General features: G+C 45.6%; 1 long non-coding RNA gene across 2 annotated transcripts in view; it reads right to left on the bottom strand.

Annotated features, from left to right (window-relative positions):
- Positions 1–24635, bottom strand: part of LOC125487680 — a 50368-nt gene that overhangs the window by 12593 nt on the left and 13140 nt on the right. For both annotated transcript variants that reach the window (XR_007266036.1, XR_007266037.1), the window contains one exon: positions 23654–23767. This is a non-coding gene — a long non-coding RNA (uncharacterized LOC125487680). The remainder of the gene's footprint in view (positions 1–23653; positions 23768–24635) is intronic.

Here is a 24635-nt window from a genome sequence, read left to right as displayed (position 1 = left end):
GGGGCCAAATGGCTGACTATTTTTATTTCCCATATTGTTAGTAGGATCTCAGCTGCATGCGCAAGGCAGCACGGGGCATTGACAATCCAGAGTTGGGTGTGGATTGGAATTTTCAAATGTACATTAAAGTGGACATGTTAGCCTAATAATTGGGATATAGGTGATGTCCCAATGGACTATTAATCCACAGACCAATGCAATCCCACCATGACATGATGACAGAATTGGAGTACAATAAATGGAATTAAAAAGAGTCTGGTGATGTCCATTAAAAAGTGTTGTCGATTATTGGAAACACTCATCGGACTCACTGATTTCATTTACTGAAAGGTAACTGCCATCCTTACCTGGTTTGACCTACGTGACTGCAGACCCACATCAACGTGGAGTCTTAGCTATCCTGCGGGCAATAAATGCTGGTCCAGCCAGCTACACCCACTTCCTGCGAATTAATTTTTTTTTTAAAAATTGTTCTCAGTTCAATCAGCAAAATGCCCCCTCCATCCCACAGGGGAGAGGCATGAACAGGTCAATGAGAGCTCCAATGTCAGAACCAACTTAACTTTCTCTTCAGGCTTGACTAACCCTGGTCTAATCTTCTCACATTGTCTGATAAATAGTAACTAAGTTCTACTTCAGTATAAACATCAATATGGTTTCTTGTCTGACCTTTGGGGCACACACTGTTTTGTCATGAGGGGAGGGGGTGGAGTGCATGCACAGAGTCCAGACTTGCAATAAATTGAAGTGGCCCACAATAAGGGCAGAGCAATCAATATTTGACATTAAGATGAATGGAAAAGGTCAGGGTTGAAAGGATTATCAAACGCACTGCTTTCCTGGCAAACCTACACAGCAGTAGGAGACAGAGTTACCACAAGGCTACACAAAGCACAGGTGAGCAGGGGAATGAGAAGCAGATAATTAGGCCAAAATTTAAACCTCAAAATGAGCTGGGGAATGAATCGCAAACACTACAAAGGTCCCATCAGAACAATACCCTTGACTTGAAGGAAGATGGGAAAAAAGAAAACGTGCAACGGATGGCACAAGTTTAAGATTTAGGAGCAAGAAGTAGGCCATTTGGCCCCACAATCCTGCTATGCCATTCAATAAAGTCATGGCTGACCAGACTGTGACCTCAACTCCACTTTCCTGCCTACGTCCGAATACCCTTTGACTCCTTTGGGCAAACTGTCTATAACCCAATATTTCAAACTCCAACTCAGAGGTTCCCAAATGTGCAGTGTTGGGAAGGATCACCCTGCATCTGGTTCACTAATGTCCTTTAGGGAGGAAACTGCCATCCTTACCTGGTCTGGCCTACATGTGACTCCAGACCCACTGCAATGTGGTTGAATCTTAACTACCCTCTGGGCAATTAGGGATGGGCAATGAAAGCTGATCTAGCCAGCAACGCCCTCATTCCATGAATGAATAAAGGAAAAAAAGAGAATCATTTAGAAGTGAAATGCTGCAGTTGGCAGGAATGTGAAAGGCAAAAAGGAAATGCCCGTAAACATTCTGGCAGCAATGGTTCCAGTCTGAGATTTCCACGGAACTGGGCAATCTCAGACATACAATAGCAAGCGAAGGAGCAATGGGGGCGAATAGGAAGAACACAAGGTAAGATCAGTGATGGAAAGACTGGAGAGATTCATTCATGAGAAAAGGCAAAAATGAGACAGGCAGTGGAACAAAAAGGTGCGTGCACTAGAGGTACCTATGACAGGATCATGGCCAGCCCAAAAGCAACAGGGACCAAAATGAAAGGACAGACTAAAGATTCAAAATGACAAAAGAAGAGGTCGCAAGCCAAAAATCAGTACAGCCTTCTAGAAGCAACATTGAGTTTAAAGTACCAGTCAAAAGGGGAGGTGCTACTCATTAACCAACGAGGAGAGACAATTCCAGGCCTGGCACTGCGTCCTCCCAGTGTGGCATAGCTTCCTTCCGCTCTCCTGGTGTGGCATGGCAACCTCCTGGCCTCCCAGCATTGACATGGCAACCTCCCAAACCAGTGCAGCAGCCTCCTCCCATAGGGGCCTCCAGTGCGGCAACCTTCCCAGTCTCCTGGCATGAAGTGTGACCTGTGTAGTGTGGAGCCAAGGCCCAGCGCGGCCTAGAAGCTGAAGTGCCAGCATGGTCTGCTGTACTGAACTCTTTCCTGTAATGTTGGACATTTTATTTCTGAAACAAATCTTGTTGCAAAAGAAGCTGTGCCTAGGTACTTTTGTATCTAATTAGTGACGTTTAAAGATTTTACTATACTCAGAGTATATTTGGATTTCATAGAATCCCTCCAGTGTGGAAACAGGCCCTTCGGCCCAACAAGTCCACACCGAACCTCAGAGCATCCCACTCAGACCCATTCCCCACCTAATCTATATATCCCTGAACAGTATGGGCAATTTAGCATGGCCAAGCCACCGAGCCTGCACATCTTTGGACTGTGGGAGGAAACCAGAGCACCCGAAGGAAACCCACACAGACATGGGGAGAACGTGCAAACTCCACACAGGCAATTGCCCAAGGGTGGAATCAAACCTGGGTCCCTGGCGCTGTGAGGCAGCAGTGCTAACCACTGAGCCACCCCATAGAATCTTTACAACGTGGAAACAGGCCCTTTGGCCCAACAGGTCCACAGTGATCCTCCAGGCATCCCACTCAGACCCATCCCCCTACAGCCCACCTATGTGACAATAAAGGCTGTTCTTTTTTATTCTTGCCCCAATCAAGGTGACCTTGAACTCTATCACCAAGCATTGCTCCATGTGTGTTACTAATTTGGGAAGGAAATCTCCCACCCTCGCTCAGTCTGACCTACATGCAACTACAGACCCACAACAATGGGGTTGAATCTCCACCACCTGCTGGAACTGTTCAGTTCATAGGCAATCGGAGACAGGAAACGAATGCTGGCCTCACCAGGAATGCCGGCCCAAGGCCCACACAAAAAAAAAGAATAAAATTAAATTACAGACACCAGAAAACACATGCTTGCGGACTGAAAAGGAGGCCACCTGCAAAGCAGCCAGCCAGTCTGCACATGGTCTCCCTACTGTAGGGGGAAAACCACATTGTAATTCAGTATACCTTATTCGCTGGTGGCAAGGAAGTCACTTCCCAAAATTTGGGGTCTTGGATGATGCTCCTTTCTTTCCACAGATAGGTGCTGCAGCAAAAGCAGGAGAGGTACTAGTGATCGAGAAGGAGCTGGGTACCACAGAAGAAAAAAAAAAATGCGCCTTCAGAATGTTCCAAAGCAACAGAATGCACATGGACAAGACAGTGACGTTGGCTACGGCAGCATCATGCTGGAGGTTACAGGAACGGAGGTGATGGATTAGGATTTATCACCCTTGACCAATCCAAATTCTGGCAGGAACCCATTCATTCAAGTTGGAAAGGGGCACAGGCAGAAGTGTACTAAAAGGAACAGGCAAGATCAAAGGCGACATCAACAACAGTGAATGGGATTGCTGCATTGAGGGCACAAGGAAACATATTGGAAGGGACAGTATGACAAGTAGCATCATCTGAACGGATACAAATGGAGAAGCAGAAATGGGAGAATGGAAAGGAATCCTAACAGAAAATGGAAGAACATCAAAAACAATTCAATTAAGGGAAATAAGAAAACATAAATCAGAAGTAAGCGTGAGAGTCAGTGGAATTATACCGAGTATTCGGTGACAGCCTATCCCCATAAATGGTCTCTGAAGGGAAGAGTCAGAGATAGACCATCTGAAGACAAGAGACACATCGGAAAGCTAAGACAATGCAAATTTGTAAGTCAGTACAAAAGCATGAACCAGAGACACTTGTTAGTACAGTTAACAAAATACTATTTCCAAATCAATATTCAGCAAGATCCAGGCAACATCAAGGCGGGAGTTAGTAAGTGGCAATGTTTACATTGCACAAGTTGTGGGGGGGGTGGGGGAACAAAAGAGGGTGAGGGTGGAGCTTGCTACTAGTGGGTAGCATGGGTTTAAAGTGTCCTGTTGGGGAAAGGGAAGTGGAGAGAGGCTCACTGTCCATGGCAGGGGACAGAAAATGAGTGCAGGAGGGAGGGTGGGTGTTGGAGGGGATTCAGCAAGTGAAACAGAGACAGGGATTTCAGGTGGGGGGTGGGCAGGAGGACGAGGACGAGGACGAGGACAATGAGGAGACAGAAAAAGGGGGAAAAAAGAAAGCAATCCAATGCAGCATGAACTGGCTGAAACACAATGAATTGACTAGACTAGTTTGGAGTTTAAATTTCAACCTGTACAAGGAAAGGGCCTTAGACAAACATTTCCTTCAGGTCAAACGCAGCAACCTTCACTCTGCGACCACTCAAAATCTAAAGTAATTAAAACAGTGTCACAGGCAGGACAGAGTTTAGGAAGCAGTGACCTGAAGACTGTGACAGGAGTGCTTTAAACCCCTGTGGTTCCTGTGGCGGGAGAAAATTTTGCAACAGATGACCAGTATGCGCTGCACTTTTGAATGCTGCAACTGGATTGGATTCCAAGCTCTTTATTATTTATTAATAACTCTCAAGTTTCAACCAGCAGCTATCACCACCTTGACAGCAGCAGCTTGGCTAAAGCTGGAACTTCTACTCATCAGCATCCACTTTGTCCCAGAGCAAGAATTCTACAGTACTAATAATAGGGTTTGTTTGTGGTGGTGGTGGTGGTGGTGGCGGCGGTGGGCAGGGGGGTGGGGGTCATATCTGGCATGTAAGGTAGGTGTGTAAACCACCCAAGGTGTGCTGCTCAGAACATGTCACTAGTAGAGGAACACAGGGAAGTAAGTTGTCTGGTGTGTGCGTGCATGTGTCTCCCATGACTCGTGGATGCTGTGTTACACAGACATACAAGCAAAAATAAAACCTTAAATGGTCCCTTGCTAAAACCATGTCTTGCAGCATTGCAGTGACAGCATTGTTCTTCGTTCAAATCTTCTGATCTCTCAATCCTAGACTACGTGCCAGGCACAGAGTCTCCTGGTGCAGTGGTCCATGGGTCCCGCTCTGGAGTCAGGAGCTCTGGATTTGAGACCTGCCCCAGTCCTCAAATGGCCAAAGGTTGGTGCAAACAGGAACCACCAGTGCAGAGTTGAGTGCTAGGGCTCTTTTAACTGGCTTCGCCATTCAGGAAGCTTGTTGGCTTGGCTGGAGTGTGGCCTCTACGCCACATTCTCACTTCAACCCCTAACACCACCAGGCTCCCACGTTTAAATCCAACATCAAAAGCACTCTATGACCACACATCTACTATGCTCTAGAGAAGAGAGAGTTCCAAACATTCACCACCCTCAGAAGAAAAATTCTCCTCCTCCCAATCTTACCCCTTACTTTCAAACTGAGCCCTCGCTGCCAATGTATGACCAAAACTTGGCAAAAAGAGGTTAATTATCAACCTCCAAATCCTTCATGAACATGGGTCAGAACACTGGAGAACTCCCCACTGCTCTTTTCCTCACAGTAGATTTGAGGCCTTCTGTCCCAAAGTTCCCTAACCTCTGTTGAATGATGCATGTCAAATTCACACCTTCAACAGTTCAACCCTCCTTCATTTCTGGACTGGGCCTGTTGGCTTGGATCATAGGTTCACATCTTTGGATCGGGGCTGGAATTCAGGAGCTTCTGATTCTTAAAGTGGAAATGACACAGTTTGCATCATGCACTCCCGGCCCCAGCGTGGACATTAATTCTCAGCCTCACCGCTTACCCGGCAAGTTGTCTTCTCAGCCCAGTGTGGCATCCTATCAGCTTGGCATTCCTCTCACCCAAGCGTGGCTTCCTCTCCACGCAGTGTGGCACTCTCCCAGCACCGCGTGGCAGTCTCTCAACCGCTCGATGTCACAGTTTTTCGTCTGCCCGAGGTGGTCTTTCAACCAGGCATGGCCTCAGTGTGGACTTCCAGCCTCGAGGTGATTCAACGCCCAAAGCACACGAGAGGCAATGTGCCGGTGTGAACTGGATTGGAAAGACTGTTATTCTGAACATTTTATTTCAGTATTTTTCTCATTTATTCCTGCGATCTGCAATGCTGGATCTTTTAATTTCTTTACTTTTCTAAATTTTCTTTCCCCCACCCCAGCCCAACAAAAGAACTTGTACTGAACAATCTTGCATCTAAAATGGCACTGTAAGTGGTGACTTGCAAAATTTTCACTGTACTCATCTGAGTACGTGACAATAAGGCTAATTCAATTCAAAAGTCGTGAGTTGCTGCATGGTGCAGAACTTGAATATTGCTGTCAAAATTCACACTTTGTTGAAATTACCAATGATGACTCAGACGATCATCGTTGACGGTCCTAAAAGCCCATCTGATCCATTAGTGCCCCTTTAAGGAAGGAAATCTGTCGTCCTTACCTAGCCTAGCCTGCATGTGACTTCAGACCCACAGCAATGGGGTGGACACTTTGAAATGACCTCAGCTCAGTGAGGGGATGGGTGACAAGGGCTGGTATTGCCTGTAACGCCCATATTTCATGGCAGCATTAAAAAAAAAACTTACAAACCACTCTCAAACGTTGGTGGGTGGGTCAAGTACAGCACAAATTGCTGAACACACACTCACAGAATGAAGGTAATCAGCATTTCAGCTGAAATTCAGCCGCATCACAGACTGGCAAGGTACAGCTAGATAAATCCTCCACTATCTGACAGACAGTGCCTGACCTCAGGCTCTAGAGCTGGGTTTCAGTTCTTTAAATGGGAGATAAGGACCAGAAGTACAGGACTCCTCAAATGTGGGCTGCAAAAAGGAAGGGCATGAATAAAAGGACATGTGTGCGTGCAAAGATGCCTTTGAAACAGGGAGCTGGTCACCTCCAGCACACTGTAGTCGTATAATCCAGTGTAAAAGTGTGCAGTGCATTTGCCATTCTAAGAGTGCCGTTTTGCAACACATTCATTTGGAAATGAATGTCTCCATTCTTTGCTCACTATTCCAGCCTGTCTTCAGATCTCTGTTCCTCCTTCAGCCATCACATTCATGGTTAATGCTGTCTTAGTGATTACTGTTGACAAATACAGAGATACAGTGGCTACAACAGCAGGTCAGAGACTGGGAATTCTGCGACGACTAACTCACCTCCTGTTTCCCCCATCACCTACAAAGCACAAGTCAGGAGTGTAACAGAATACAACACCCCCGCGCCCCCCAAACCCCCTGTTTGCCTGAATAAGGGCAGCTTCAACAACACTTAAGCAGCTGGATGCCATCCAGAGCAAAGTAGTCCCACTTGATGGGCACCCTATCCACCATCTTCAACAGTCACTCTCTTAACCACAGTCACAGCAGTGTGTATCATCTACAAGATGCACTGCAACAATTTACCCAAGCTCCTGTAACTGCACCTTCCAAACCAGAAAGATCTACCACCCTGACAGAAGCAGCAAGTGAACTGATAGGAATAGCACTGAATTCAAAGTCTACTACTTCAAGCTACACTCCATTTCAGCTTGGAGCTATACTGGCCATTTCTTCAATGTCCCTGGAACTCCCTCCCTGACAGCACTACAAGTATATATGGGCACCACATGGAATGCAGTGGTTCAAAAAGGTTTCTTGAACCACTGCATTCACTAAGAGCAACTGAGGATGGGCAATAAATACTAGCCCAGCCAGCAACATTCATATCCCGTGAATAAACCAAGAGATGACAAAGGCCCTTGCAATATTCCCTCAGCAGGAAAGGGCCTGTCCTCACCTTAATGCTCCTGACTGAGTACCTTGAGTGAGAAGAAAACCAAATTCTGTCAAGAGTTATTCGGGCATGAGCTGTGGCACTGACTCTCTCTCTCTCTCTCGTCTGAATCAGAAGGCTGAGTGTTTGAGACCCACTCTGGAGACTTGAGCCCATAAGCAAGGCATACATTTCCACTGTACTACTCAAGGAGTGCTGCAGTGTCAGACGTGCTGGCTTTTGGAGGAAACACTAGACTCTGAGGCCTTATCCGGACTCTCGTGCTCAAGTGAAAGATAAAAGGCTCACTGGCAGATGGGCACAGGAGTTCATAGAAGCTGGCCAACACCATATTCGGTGTAGATGGGAGCTTGCTGTGTGTAATTTGGCTACTGCATTTCTTTTAAAGTGCTCTGGAAGGTCAGGCAGTCATGAAAGGCATCAGCCCCAACGGGGAGCTGCACGGTGCTCTCCCCAGGTATCAGCGTGAATGAACAGCAAAGTGAGGGACAAGTAGCCTTGGCATAAAACCTCAAGTTTCATTTGGGCCATGTAAACTGGCCAAATTCGCAATGGCGCTCAGCAGACCACCTTTCCACTGCGATCCCATTATAGAGTACCAGTGCAATCTGTCACTGTACCTCAAAGTGATTCACTGGAGACAGCGCACTATGGAAACCCTTCCAGGGCTGGCTTAAATACGAGCCTTTCTTTCCCAGCTCCTGATGGGGTTAATGGCTTTCCGGTTTGAGGGTAAGCCACCATGTGCAGACACTGCTACAAACACAGCTAATTCCTCCAAAAGTGGAGTCACAGATAGACAAGGTGGTGAAGAATGTTTTCACAATGCTTGCTTTCTTCAGTCAGACTGCTGAGTATAACAGTTTGGATGTCTTGTTGCAGCTGTATAAGATGTTGTTAAGGCCACATTTGGAACTGCACACAGTTCTGGTCACCCTACTATACAAAGGATATTATTAAACTAGAAAGAGCACAAAAAAGATTTACTAAGATACCACCTAGACTGGAAGTTTGAGTTATAAGGAGAGGCTGGGACGTTCCCCCCACCTGGAGTATAGCAGACTGAGGGGTGACCTTATAGCAGTCTATAAGGTCATGAGGTATAGATAATGCAGACAGCCAACAGCTTTTCCTCATGGTACAGGAGTCTAATAGCTAGAGGGCATAGGTTTAAGGTGGGCGAGGAGAGATACAAAAGTATCCAGTGGGGTAATGTTTCCCCCCCACCTCCCGCCACACAGGGAGGGGTGAGTGTCTGGAACAGGCTACCAGAAGTAGTGGTGGAAGCAAGTACAAATTTTTTATTAAGAAGCATTTGGACAGGTACATGGATTGGATAGGTATGAGGGATATGGACCAAACGCAGGCAAAATCAGGCTCAATTAATTGTGAAAACTGGGCAGCAAGGACAAGTTGGGCCTGTTTCCATGCTGTAAACCTCCATGAATGAGGAAAGAGAAGAAATTCACTCAGTCCCTCAAGCCTGCTCATGGCTGAACTGGTTGCTTCGCATTCTCCCTTATCCCTGAATCTTTCATGCCCTTGCTCATCTGTCTTCAAAACATTCAAAGACTCTCTTGCTCAACAGCTACTGGAAGTAGAGTTTCAAAGACTTACAACTCTCAGCAAGAAAAAAGTTTCCTCCCTATCTGTGCTTTAAATAGGTGACCCATTAGCTTGAAACGATCATCCCTACTTCTAGAATCTTCCAGAAGAGATTCCACCTTGTCTAGACCCCCTAAAAACATATGTTACAATAAAGTTGCCTCTTCCTCTTCAGAACTCCAGCAAATATAAGCCTGTCCAACTTTTCCTTGTAAAGGCACCATACCAATTTTCAGGCATTTGTCTAAATAAACCTTCTCTGAACAGCTTCCACTGCATTTACATTCTTCTTTATACAATGGTGATCAAAATGGTGTACAATACTCCAGATGCACCTCACCAATGCCCCATATAATTGCAGCCTAACCTCCCTGCTGTAATATTCAATTCCATATCTGCTTCTGACAATTACAATCAAATATCCATACGCCTTCTACATTTTATAATCATGAATGTGGTTAACAATGACAGTAAGACTAGGTATTCTGTGGCTTTATGATGTGGATTTGAGGGATTGATATTGGACAGGATCCCAGGGAAAGCTCCCTTGCCAATCTTCAAATTAATGCTATGAGATCTTTGGCATACACCCGAATGCTAGCCTGGTTTGTCTGGAGCGGGATTTGAAGCCAGGACCTTGTGATTCAGCGCAACAGTGCTATCTACTGAGCTGACTGTGTACGGTAGGAAGCAAAGGCAAAGTGAGATACAGACCACCCATTATGTTAGAATTTCTTGCATCACAAAAGATTGATGCTTCGTTACTAAGATTTCAGTTTCAAATACAGCAAGAATTCTTGATTCAAGCAATCATCTTCCATCTGACTAGAGGGAGTGATGGCAAAACCCGTTTGACCAGAAAATGCAGCAAATGAGCGAGGGGTTTGTTATCAGAATCTTCCTGAGCACTCTGCCAGTAATCTGCATGCAGTTCAACCTCAATTAAGTATCTACTAAATATTTGCTCAGCGTCACAGGCTGGAGGTTTAATTTCTGTTGCAGCAACATCGGTTTCAGTTCTCAAGTACAACAACAAACGCCTCCCTGTTGCATCTCAGCTAACCCATTGCCAGGACAAGCATTTTCAATGTATTGCTTCCCTTGGGGAAAACTGCCAACGACTTCAATCTCACCCTGGAGGGCAGTACATGCAACAAGCTCCTTTTGTGTTCCCCTGCAACCCTTGAAACCTTCTCAGCTCAAACAATCTGATCAAAAGCACAGTTTGTCCTACCATCATAGAATCCCTGCACAGTGCAGAAAGAGGCCATTTGGCCCATAAAGTTGCACTGATCTTCCGAAGAGCATGCTATCCCAGCCCTGCAGTATCTCCACACCCGCACCACATCCTTGCATTTCCCACCTAGCGTGCACATCGCTGGACACTACAGGTCAACTCAGCATGGCCAAAATCAAAATCAATCTAGCCTGCACATTTTTGGACTGAGAGAGGAAACCCAAGCACCTGGCAGAAACAAATGCAGACACAGGGAGAACGTGCAAACTCCGCACAGTCGCCTGAGGCTGGAATCAAACACAGGAGTGCTAACCACTGAGCCACCATAACATCCCCGAGGCCTCTCCCATGCTGTCATCTCATTCATCTAAACAAAAATAGTTTGAACAGTTTAGAATAAATTGCGTCAAGACTGTTATAAATTATTCACTCATAAATACAGACTTACTGCCCACCATGAACTGGATTTGAAATGCTTGGCTTGCTCAGCCATTTCAAAGGGCATTTTTTCTGTTATTTATTCACGAGACATGGATGTTGCTGGCAAGGACAACATTTATTGCCCATTCCTAATTGCCCAGAGATCAGTTCAGACTCAACCACATTGCCATGGATCTGGAGTCACATGTAAGCCAAAACAGGTAAGAATGGCACATTTCCTTCCCTAAAAAAGGACATTAGCAGACCAGTTTTTTTTTGTACAACAATCGAAATTGAGCTAGCTTTTTAATCCAGGTTTTTACTGAATACAAATTCAAAGTGACATGACACTATGCCACCACCTTCCCCAGTTAAGGGCAACCACACTGCTGAGAGTCTGGAGTCATGTGTAGGCCAGACTGTTTAAGAACAGGCAGACTTCCATTTCTAAGTCCTGCCCTTTTCACAAGGTCCTGAAAACCCTTTCCCTGCAAGTATTTATCCAGCTCCCCTTTGAAAGTTCCAATGGGATCTGCTTCCACTTCCCTTTGAGGCAGTGCCAATTCCCTTTCCCTGTATCAAGGCATGGAACAGTACAGCACAGCACAGGAATAGACCCTTCGGCCCATCACATTTATGCAGATCATGATGCCATTCTAAACTAATCCCACCTGCCTGCACATAGACTGTATCCCTCTATTCCCTGCCTGTTCATGTTCCTGTCTAAATGTCTCTTAAAATGTTGCTATCATAAAATACCTCCCCTAGCAGCACGTTCCAGGCACCTACCTCCTCTCTGTGCAAAACATTTGCCTCACACATCTCCTTTAAACTTGACTCCTCTTGCCTTAAACCCATGCGCCCTAGTATTTGTCGTTTTACCAGGGTGGAAGTGTCTCTAACATCTTATCCATGCTTCTCACAATTTTATATACTTCTGTAAGATCACCCCTCAGCCTCTGACATTTTAGCGAAAACAATCCAAGTTTGTCCAAACCCTCCTTATATCTAACATACTTCAATCCAGGCAACATTCCAGTAAACCTCCTTTGCACCCTTTCCAAAATCTCCTTATCCTTCTTAAGGTGTGGCAAACAGAGCTGCACACGGTACTCCAATTGTGGCCTAACTAAATCTTACACAACTGCAACATGACTCGTCAAATTTTACACTCCAAGCCATTGGAAGGCAAGCATGCTCTATGGCTTTTTTAAACAAATTATCCGCTTGTGTTGCCACTCTCAGGGACAACTGACTTGAATCCCACAATCCCTCTGTATATCAATGCTCCTAAGGGTCCTGCCATTTACTGTATACTCTCCTCTTGCATTTGACTTCTGAAAATGCATCACCTTGTTTGTCCAGATTAAATACCTGCCATTTCTCCAGCCAACTGTTCTATATCTCGCTTATCCTTTGACAACCTTCCTCACTATCCACAACTCCACCAATTTTCCTTTTATCTGCCAACTTACTAATCAAACTACCTACATTTTTACCCGAATCATTTCTATACAGAAATATATACAAACAACATAACGTCCCAGCACTAATCCTTGCAGAACACCACTGGTTAACCTCCACTCAGTCTCTGTCGCATACATTCAGAGGAGGCCAACTTCAGAGGCTCACTGGTCAAAGTTGGTCTCATCTGAACATATACAATGGAGACGGAGGAACTGAAAGAATGGGATGAAGTCTTTACAGGAGGCAGGGCGAGAGGATGTATAGTCCCAGCAGCTGTGGGAGACAGTGGGTTTATAGTGGATATTCGTGGCCGGTCTATCCCCAGAAATGGAACTAGATGTTAAGGATTCTCACAGTTCCTCTGTCTCCGTCGCATATGTTCAGAGGAGGCCAACTTCGACAACGGAGCCTCGGAATTGTCCAACTTCCTCAACCAGGATTCCCCAGCACCGTTGTCGACAGGGCCCTCAACCGGGTCTGACCCATCTCCTGCACTTCTACCCTCACCCCTTCTCTTCCCTTCCACAACAGCGATAGGGCTCCTCTTGTCTTCACCTTCCATCCCACAGCATCCATATCCAGAAGATCATCAGACACCATTTCAGCCACCTCCAGCATGATGATACCACCAGCTACATATTCTCCTCCCCTCCCTTGTCCGCCTTCTGCAGGGACCATTCCCTCCGGGACACCCTGGTCCACACTTCCTTCACCCGCAACATACACACCATCCACCTCCCCCCCACCAACTCCCCCCACGCCCCAAAACAGCCCTATGGCAACTTCCCATGTAACCGGTGATGGTGCAACACCTGCCCATTTACCTCCTCCCTCCCCAGTATCGAAGGGCCAAAACATACTTTCCAGGTGAAGCAACACTTCACCTACACTTCCCAGAATCTAGTCTACTGCATTCACTGCTCACAATGTGGTCTCCTATAGATTGGGGAAAACAAAGCATAGACTGGGTGACTGCTTCACAAAACATCCAAGTTCTGCTCGCAAAAATGACCCTAAGCTACCTGTTGCCTGCCATTTAACATGCCACCCTGTTCCCTGGCCAACATCTGTCTCTGGAACACTGCAGCGTTCCAGCGAAGCTCAATGCAAGCTGGCAGAACACCACCTCATTTTCCACTTGGCGACCCTGCAGCCCTCCAGATTCAATATCAAGTTTGATAATTTTATGACCTGAACACTCCCATGTCCTAGCCCCCTGCCCCACACACCAGGCTTTGTTATCACAGTCTGCCATGACACACTACCTATTGTTAGTCACCAACAGTCCCCATTAACAACTCTCCATTCACCCTCTTAGCCAGATCGTTATCAACTCCTTTGTCTATCCAATTGCTTTTCAATCCCTTCAGGCTCCATCCCCCTCCCTATTTTCTGCATATAAACCAATGTTTTCCCAGCTACCACCAGTTCTTGGTAAGGGTCACCAGACCCAGAATGTTAATTCTGATTTTTTCTTCACAGATGCTGCCAGACCTGTTGAGCTTCCAGCAACTGGTTATTGCTCCTGATTTACAGCATCTGCAGTTCTTTCGGTTTTCAATTTTGCATCCAATCTGCCAATTCAGCATGGACCCCATGTGACTCCAGCTTCTGGACCAGACTACCATGAGGGATCTGGTCAAATGCTTTAGTAAAGTCCAACCAGACAACAACCACTGCCTTACGCTCAATCATCTTCATCACTTCAAGAAACTCCATCAAATTGGAGACCCAATCCCACCCCCCACCGCCCCGCACAAAAGCCATGCTGACTAACTTTAAGTCTATTGTTTTCCAAATGTAAGTAAATCTTGTCCAAGAATCTTCTCCAATAATTTCCCTATCACTAATGCAAGTCTCCCCGTTTTATAATTTCCTGGATTATCCCTGTTGCCCTTCCGAAATAAAGGAACAACATTAGTTATTCTCAGTCGTCTGGGGCCTCATCTGTGGCTAAAGAGGATACAAAGATCTCTAATCAAGGCCCCAAACAATTTCCTCCCTTGCCTTCTTCAGTATCAAGAGTTTCTCTGCTTTAATATTTTTCAAGACACCCATCACCACCACCACCTTCTTAAGAGAGAGTAGGAAGAAGGGTCTTCTGAAGAAGGGTCTAGGCCCGAAACGTCAGCCTTCCTGCTCGGCCTGCTGTGTTCATCCAGCTCTACACCACCTTCTTAATGTTGACATACCCTGGAATATCAACATACACCTCTTGAATCTTACCATCATCCATGTCTTTCTCCTTGGTGAATACTGATTCAAAGTCCTCATTAAAGGACCTCACCCACTTCCTACGACTCCACACACAAATTCCCTCTTTTGTGCTCGAGTGGACCTCACTTTTCCCTAACTACACTCTTGCTCTATATATAAATGGAAGAGGTTAGATAGACCTTAGGATTAGGGTACAAGTTCAGCACAACATCGTGGGCTGAAGGGCATGTACTGTTCTATGTTCTTTTCTCCTTAATTCTACTTTCCAAGGACATTACCCATCTCGTTTGAGTCTTTCTAATTTCTTGTTTAAGTTCTTACTTGGTTCCTTTATATTCCCCAAAAGCCTTGTCTGATTTCAGTTTTCTAAACCTTGCATAAGCTTCCTATTTGTTTTTAAACAAAAAAAACCTTCCAATATCTCGTCATCCAGGGTTCCCAAATATTATGCTCCTTAATCGATGATCCTCACGGGAACATGCTGGTCCTGAATTCTTAAATCGACTTGGCCTTTAAAAGACTCCCATATGTCAGATGTGGATTTACCCTCATACAGCCACTTACAAATCTAAATTTCCTGCCTTAGAATCTTACAATTAGCCTGCCCCACCACCCCCCAAGTTGATCACGTTCACTCGAGGGCCAATCTTATCCTTAACCGTAACTATCTTAAATCTTAAGAAAATTTCTCATACGTCCTTGGGTCCTTTTACAAATACCTTAAAACTGGAGGTCACAGCTACAACTGAAGCAGTTTCTCTGAAGAGGCTGCATTAAAATCCATCGTCAATTTAAACACCTCTATCAAATCTCCTCTTAGCTTGTCCAGTCTAGCAAATCCCCGCTACACCCTCTTCAGAAACTCAGCAATCTTCTTGTCATGCAGTGCCAGATCAGGACAAAATACTGCAGCTAAGGCCTAAAAAAAGATTCAGTGTTAAGCTCTTCAGGGGAGGTGATGGCCCAGTGGTATTATAGCTAGACTATTAACCCAGAGACCCAGGTAATGTTCCATGTAAACAGGTTCAAATTCAATACAGGCAGATGTTGGAATCTGAATTCAATAAAAATCTGGATTTAAGAGTCTAATGATGACTGTGGATCCATTGTCAATTGTTGGGAAAATCCGTCCAGTTCGCTAATGTCCTTTATACCATCCTTACTTGGTCTGGCCTACATTTGACTCCAGACCCACAGCAATATGGTTGACTCTCAATTAGGGATTGGCAATAAATGCTGGCCCAACTAGCAACGCCCTCATCCCATGGATGAATAAAACAAAGTTATGCTTTTGTGATCGGTGTCCTTATTGATTACTCCAAGAAACCAAATTTGCGCAGTGGGTTGTGTCCCTGCCTGTGAGCAATGATCCCGCAGTTTGAATCCTACTCCAGGAACTGATGGACAAGGGAAGTGCATTCGTAACATGGCTTAACTTGGAAATCCTTCAACACACGCGGTCAAGAGCTGGACAGATTCGTGGTCAGCCATCTGCAGGAGACAACAGCAAACCATTGCAGGATCTTAGCCAAACAAAACTAGAATCAATGCAGAAGCCTGCAGTCGCGGACGCTCTTTCAGAACATGGTCCCTGAAGGGAGAATGGTAGCCAAGTGCAGTTTATTAATATATGTCAGAAAAAGCAGCATTTCACTGCTCAGCCTTGAGGAATACCCCTGGACCGTAATCCAATCCACCTGTAAAAGGAACCATTGCCACCACTTTGCATTCTGGCCCCTAGTCAAATGCACAATCACTCTGGCATTGCCCAATTAATTCACCGGGCCTTAACTTTGTACAGTAGGTCTGTGAGCTTGTTTTGTGCATTTGTTGGTAAAACGGTAAAATTGAAAAAATATCAGACTGCAAATGTTGTGAAAACAGGTGGCGTTGGTTACAAAACAGTGGGAGATCTTTGATAAGCAAATATACACACTTGCAGCATACTTATCTATGTTGTGCTAAGGAAGGTGTTTCTACTCAGATTGGAGATCAAGGGTCAAAGATTGCACTGTGTCTAGCCCTAAAATTCTTTTGATCAGCCCTGAATTCAAAGACAGTAAAGTGGTCACAGAAACCAACAGCTTAACAAGCCCCAATAAAATACTTCATTTCTCCCCAAGAATACCAATACTGTGAAATCAAAGGTGCACAGCAGTAGTAAAACTAAGGAAACTAGAGCATTTACCGCTATTTCTGTGAAATGTGAAAGTCTGGAAATCCCTTCCCGAAAACATTTCTACGTACAAGTGAGGTGCAAAAAGAGGTTGGTTGGTTGCATAAACACAGATTCATAGAATCCTTGCAGTGCAGAAAGAGGCCATTTGTCCCATCGAGTCTGCACTGATCCTTCAAAAAGCATATCATCCTATCCCCATAACCTCACATTTAGCGGGACTAACCCACCTAGCCTGCACATTCCCGGACACTGTGGGGTAGTTTAGCACAGCCAATCCACCTAACCAGCGCATCCAGCGGAAATCCATGCAGACACGGGGAGAATGTCTGTACGGAGTTGCACAGTCAACCAGGTCCCAGTTGCTGTGAGGCAGCGGTGCTTATCACCAAGCCACCATGCTGCCTATTCTATCATGCAAGAATATCATGGCAAATCTGACAGTAGTGTCAACTCTACCTTCCCACTCACCTTTCGCCAATAATCTTTGACGGGCTAATAATCCAGGGGCCTGTGCTAATGGGTGATGAGAGTGTTAGTGAAGAATTTATCTACCCTCTTCCTCCAGAGGATTCAATAATCCTGCCTCCATTGCTATCAAAGTTGCAAAGCTCTGAGGCAATGAAGGTTTCCTCACCTCCATCTTAAATACAGTCATAGAGCTGTACTGTATGGAAACAGACCCTTTGGTCCAACTTGTCCATGCCGAACAGATATCCTAAGTTAATCTAGTCCCATTTACCAGCATTTGGCCCATATCCCTAACCAGATTGCTTTTAAAATGTTGTAACTGTATCAGCCTTCATCACTTCCTCTAGCAGCTCATTGCATACGCACATCACCTTCTGCATGAAAAAGTTGCCCCTTAGGTCCCTTTTAAATCTTTTCCCCCACTTCACCTTAAACCTATGCCCTCTAGGTTTGGATTCCCCCACCCTGGGGAAAAAGGCCTTGGTTATTTACCCTACCCATGTCCCTCATGATTTTATAAAAAAGGTCACCCCTCAGCCCCTGACGCTGTAGTGGGAGATTCTCTCTTTACAAAATACAAACAAGAAGTTGCTGGAAAAGCTCAGCAGGTCTGGCAGCATCTGTGAATAAAAAACAAAAAATCAGAGTTAACATTTCGGGTCCGGTGACCCTTCCAGAGAACCCTTCCCATTCTGTGGAATGGTCACCAGAACCGAAACATTAACTCTGGTTTTTGCTTTTTCTTCACAGATGCTGCCAGACTTGAACTTTCCCAGCAACTTCTGTTGTTGTTAACATTTCAAGCCTGGTACTGCTGATACGTTCTGAAGAGGAGCCATTCTGGACTTGAAATGTTAACTTTACTCCACTCTCCGCAGATGCTGCCAGATCGGCCGAGTTTCTCCAGCTGGCTTTCAGTTTTAATTTCAGATTGCCAGCATCTGCAGTGTATTTGCACCCTTCGTTTTAAACTGTGCTCACTTGTTCATGCCTATCCCACACAAACAGATAACCTTCCAACTTCCTGTCAAGTCTGTCAGGATTTTGTGTTTCAATAAGGGCAACTCTTGCTCTTCTAAACTTGGATGGGTTGGGCCTGTATCCATGGAACTTTTCCTCAAAGATAACACAATGGAGGTCAATTGAAAGTTTCAAATGATGTTACGGAGACTTTGTTTGAGATGCCTAACTCAACTAAAGATGATCGAATGGAGTTAGGTCAAATTCTTGAGCAGCAAAAAGGCCTCCTCCTTTTCATCTCTTTTTATTCATTGCAGATGGTGCTGGCTGGGCCCAGCATTTATTCTCCATCCCTATTTGTCCAGTGGGCAATTAGGAATCAATGCCAACAACAACACTGCTGTGGGTCTGGAATCCGTGTCAAGGCGGAAGTTTCCTTACCTGAAAGGACATTTGTGAATGAGATTGGTTTTTCTGACAATGAACAATGGTTTCATGGTCATCATTTGACTCAGAGTTCAATAAAAATCTGGAATTAAAAATTCCATCATCTGCCATGGCAGGATTTGATCCCAGGTGCCCAGAATATTACCAGGGTCTCTGGATTAACAGTCCACCACGAGGCAGTCACCTCCCTCTTCTTGATTCCCCAGAAGCCTGATACCAAGAGGAACTTGGAAATGTTAAAAGGGACCCCATTCAGTCTCTCAGTTCAAGGGCAGATAGGGGCTAGGTTACAAACTCCATCCTTTGCAAGTGACTCTTCATTCTTTATTCACTCAGGGGATGAGGGCGTTGCTGGCTAGGTAGCATTTATTGCCCATCGGGCAGTTCAGAGTCAACCACCTTGCTATGGGTCAGGAGTCACATGTAGGCCAGACCAGGTAAGGATGGCAGTTTCCTTCCCTAAAGGACATTAGTGAACCAGATGGGTGTTTCCCAACAATTGACAATGGATTCATGGTCATCATTAGATTATTAATTCCAGATATTTACTGAAATCAAATTCTATCATCTGCCATTGCAGGATTCGAACCTAGGTCCCTAGAACATTGTCCGGGTCTCTGGACTAACAGTCCAGCGATAATACCGCTAGGCCATCACCTCCCCTCCCAGAAGTTTCCTTACCTAAAAAGGTACACATGTGACATCCCCTCCCGCACTATGAAAAAGAAAACATCTTTAAACCAAGTTCCACAGCTTTCAGGTTGGTGTGAACTCCTGAATAAATGGTTGTTTTTTGACACACCTCAGTGGGGAATCATAGAATTGACATGGCAGAGGGGATTGCTACTCAGTCTACATGTGGGTGCCCTTGACAACTGGTCACCAATATTAGTGCAGCTTTTTAATTAATTTTACAAACCAAATATAAATTCCACAACACCTGTGGTAGGATTCAAATGCACACGCCCTTGATCCATCAGTCTAGGGTCCTCAATTGCAAACCCAGCACGATAACCACTGTGCCCACAAGCTTGCTTTTGGAAAGCTCCAAAGTACGCTGGCCCAGATTGGTAAAGGACAGTACACTGACCCCCCAGTTCCCTTTCCCTAATATAGGGTACATTCTTCATTCAATCATTGTCGCCTTGGGCTGTAACTCAGCCAACGCTCTGTCCACAGCAGCTAGGAATCATAGAATCCTTGCAGTGTAGAAGCAGACATTCAGTCCAGCTAGTCCACACCGACCCTCTGAACAGCATCCCATCCAGATCCACCCCATCCCTGTTACTCTGCATTTACCAACGCTAATCCACCTAGCCTGCACATCTCTGGACTGTGCAGGAAACCAGAGCACCCAGAGGAAAACCACACAGACACAAGGAGAACATGCAAACTCCACACAGACAGACAGTCATAGAGTCATACAGCACAAAAACAGACCCTCCGGTTCAACCAGTCCACGCTGAACATAATTCCCAACTAAACTGGTCCCACCTGCCTACTGCCGACCCATATCCCTCCAAACTTTTCCTATTCACGTACTTACCCAAATGCCTTTTAAACATTGCAATTGTACCCACATCCACCACTTCCTCAGAAAGTTCATTCCACACACGAACCACCCTGTGTGGAAAAAAATTTGCTCCTCATTTTTTTTTAAAGAAAGCTCTCTCCTCTTACCTTTAAAAAATGTGCCCCTGGGTTTTGAAATCCCTTGTCATAGGGAAAAGGCAACAACCAATAACTCTATCAATACCTCTTATTTTATAACCTTCTTTCTATAAGGCCACCTCTTAAGCTCCAAATGAAGTAGTCCAGGCCTATCCAGCCTTTCTTTATAACTCAAACCTTCCACACCTGGCAACACTGTAGTAAATCGCTTCTGAACCCTTTCCAACCAAATAATATCCTTCCTATAATCGGGCAACCAGACCCGGACACGGCATTCCAGAAGAGTGCCAAAGGCTGGAATCAAACTTGCGTCCCTGAGACTGTTAGCAACAGTGCTAACCACTGAGCCACCATGCCACTCCAAAGTATCTACATTCTCTGGAAGCCCACTTCAGATAACACTGACATTTTGGCCTTGCCTGATCTGCAGAATGACCAGCTGGAAGAACAGATCGTCCAGTTCTCTCAGGAGTTGAGGTCATTTACCACGTGGAAGAACAGGGTGATGTGTGTGAGCGCTGCTGCACTCCAAGTCAGACCCTACAACACTCGGCAGACCTGCCCTGCCACCCTATCAGATTACGACTGATCAGATTGCTGTTTCAACTCCACATTCCCACCGCCTCCAATAACTGCCTTGTACTTTCGTCTTGCATTGGTGTCCTTTGAGCGCATTGTAAAGGGAAGGTAAAGTCCATAGTCCCTGGGGACCTTAGGCTCGTCCTCTCATTTGAGCAATGGTGGTTCAACTGAAGTGTCACCAAGCCTGAAGCGAGGGGAGACTTTGAGAAGGACAGACGGTCATGGTAACCTCAGCTGGTGCAGGAATTGAACCAGTGCTCTCCGCGATGCAAGCCAGCCATCCAGTAACCCAAGCTAACAGAGTCCCTTGGACATGTTGTGGATGGTCGAAGTACAGGTCAAGTGCAATGCTGTACTGAAACTGGCAGGTACTGCCTGCAGGTGGCAGAGCCAAAGCAGCACGCATTGCTTGCCTCATCACAGTCCAGCCAAAGCAGTACTTGACTCAGGGGCTACCACACAGACAGGGTGGATATCCAGCTTTGCGACGTCGTGAGGGTTATTCCTGGACCACTGAGATCACCAGGTGGGGCAGCACAGTGACCCAATGGTTAGCAGTGCTGCCTTACAGTGCCAAGGACCTGGGTTCAATTCCAGCCTTGAGCAACTGTCTGTGTGGAGTTTGCACATTCTCCCAGTGTCTGCCTGGGTGCTCCAGTTTCCTCACACAGTCCAAAGATGTGCAGGCTGGGTGGACTGGCCATGCTAAATTGCCCATAGTGTCTAGGGATGCTGTTCAGAGGGTTGGTGTGGACTCAAATGGGCCTAATGGCCGGCTTCTACGATTCACCACAGGCAGGAGTGGTGTCCCATGCTACCACGCACTAAGCATCCTAATATCCACAGGTTAAACAGCATCCACAATGAACACTGCTGGTTGGCACCCAACGTAGCAGTGCCATTGGTACAGGACATCAAGAGGAAAAAAAATCCAATGTATTGTCTCAAATTGCATACACCCCACCCGACTGAAACGCACATACATCCTGTAAACTCTCACCGGTTCTCAATGCCACACTCTTTGGTAAGCAGCAAATATCACTGACTCCGATCTGTCAAACATCGGAGTGTCCAGTTAATGCACTGGACCTGTTTAGTAGGTCAGCGGGAGCAGCAGTGGCTGGCGAAGACCCAGGTTTCAGCCTCGCACAGAAAAACCATGGATTGCGGGAAGTGGGCGAAGGAAGGTGTGGCAATAGTGTCCCATCTACAGCTGCAGCAACATGCAAGGCTTCTCAACAGCACCTTCCAAACCTGCCAACTCCATCAATGAGAAGGTGGAGGGTGGCAGATACATGGAAACACCACTACCTGCAAGCTCCCCTCGGAGCCATATGCAGCTCCTGACTTTGAACGACAATCAGTCATTCCTTCACAGGTCCTCAAATTCCTTTCCTGGCAGCACTGTGGGTATCCCTACATCACAAGGACTGCAGTGATTCCAAGAAGGTGGCTCACCACCATTTCAAGGCCCGACCCTAGGTAGGGGCAATAAAAGCTGGCCGCCAGTGATGCCCACATCCCATGAATGAAGAAATTTAAAGAGGTCCTCAGTACTAAAAAGTGTTATTGTATTCACATTCCCAGCATCTATCCGTTTCACTCATTGCATAGAGAAAATGCTCTCAAATATTAGATAAACATAGCAGGGAGGAGAGAATGGAAGGCAACAAAGTTAATAAGGCAGTAAGAAGGCACAAGACACTTGGTCATTAGTGCTCAGGGGATGGCATGTGCAAACAAGGAAATCTTATCAAACTGCAAACAAAGGGAAAAGGCGGTCCATTCTGCCCCAACCTGCTTCTCATTTAATAAGATCATGGCTGATCCAACTGTGACTTCAATCCACATTCCTGTCTACCCTTGATAACCTTCGACTCCCTCATTATTCAAAATGCTGTCTTCCTCAACCTTAGAAATAGTCAATGACCCCACCTTCCGAGGAACAAAAAGTCAAACAAGACTCTAACACAACACGTTCCTCATCTCGGTCTTAAATGGGAAAGACCTCATTTTTAAACGCTGTGTCTCTCATACAAGAGAGAGCATCCTTTCAGCACCCACCCTGCCAAATCCCCTCAGGATCTTCTCAGTTCGGCATAAAAACTGTTTGAAAGATTAGCTGAGCCTGACTGAACAAGTGTGCTTCTAAATTTTATTCACCACAATTGAGGAAGGACATCACAGAGTTGGCCTGGCTGCAGACGAGATTTACCAGGGACTTTGGGAAGGTAGCAGATGATCAGAATCTTATCCTTTGGGGTTGACAGGAGACCAAAGGGAGGTGTCCAAAATTATAAAAGGGGCTTTAATCAATCAAGGAGAGGCAACCGTTGCCTCTAGTCAGGAGGTTATTAATTAATCAGTTACAGATTTTGAGCAGCTGGCAAAAGAACTAGGGGCAAAATGAGTAGAATCATTTTTCTTCACTAAGTACTTGCTGAAAAATACTGGCAGCAAACTCCAAGAGTAACTTTCAAGACAGCAACTGTACAAGTATGTGCAATATGTTTTAGGGAGAAAGCTGAGCTGCAGGACTACATTAGATAGCCATTAAAGAACTAGCAGAAACAAAATGGGTCCAACGTTTCCTGCAGATTGGTTAATGTTTCCCTTCCTCGATTGTAACTGCATGTCAATTAAACCTGAAACCGTGACTCAGAAATCACTAATTAGATCATGCTCACCTTTTCCACAGATCAAAGTTTTCAGATCATGGTAATGTACTGAGGGTTTCCAAACAGCCACAGAGAAGCAGCGCCTGAGAAATAGGTGTGGCAAATAACACTCTCCTCTTCAAACTGGAAAGGGGAGTAAAGAAAGAGAAATGACAGATTAGCTGTCAGAAAACAGAGCACCTATAGTCTCTGGAGCCTAAAGTGAGATCCCTGCAATCTTCCTTTGTCCAAGGCAGTATTATTCACACAGCCATTGGGCAATGTGGTATGCACTGCCTGGGGCCTAAAGCTGTGGAATTCCCTTCCTAAAGCTCTCCGCCCCTCTGTCTCCCCTCCTCAAAAGATGTTCCTATCATGGACCGAGATTTTGGCCACTGCTCCTAATATTTCCTCTACCTTTCATCAACAACAAAAAAACCTTGGGACGCTTCACTAAATTAGAAGAATGACAGTAATGCTTTGGTTGAGGTGGGACAAGTACCCCTATCCCACCAAGCTTTAAATGGGCAGGGCTGGTTAATGGGGACATGATCTGCTGAAATGGCAACCCTGTTAATGGGAGGTTTGTTAAAAAAAAAATACATCACAGAGATACCAAGGCGTAGTGCTGGATGAACACAGCAGGCCAAGCAGCATCAGAGGAGCAGGAAGGCTGACATTTTGGGCCTAGACCCTTCTTCAGACCTTCTTCATTTTCTGTTAGTAAATTTGCGGATGACACCAGGGTTAGTAAATTTGCGGATGACACCAAAGTCGGTGGAGTTGTGGATAGTGCGGAAGGATGTTGCAGGTTACAGAGGGACATAGATAAGCTGCAGAGCTGGGCTGAGAGGTGGCAAATGGAGTTTAATGCGGAAAAGTGTGAGGTGATTCACTTTGGAAGGAGTAACAGGAATACAGAGCACTGGGCTAATGGTAAGATTCTTGGTAGTGTGGATGAGCAGAAAGATCTCGGTGTCCATGTGCATAGATCACTGAAAGTTGCCACCCA

This window comes from Rhincodon typus, chromosome 43, assembly GCF_021869965.1.
Source record: "Rhincodon typus isolate 14 chromosome 43, sRhiTyp1.1, whole genome shotgun sequence".
NCBI lineage: Eukaryota > Metazoa > Chordata > Chondrichthyes > Orectolobiformes > Rhincodontidae > Rhincodon > Rhincodon typus.
Note: the sequence above shows the minus strand (reverse complement) of the source record. Positions and strands in the feature narration are given on the sequence as shown.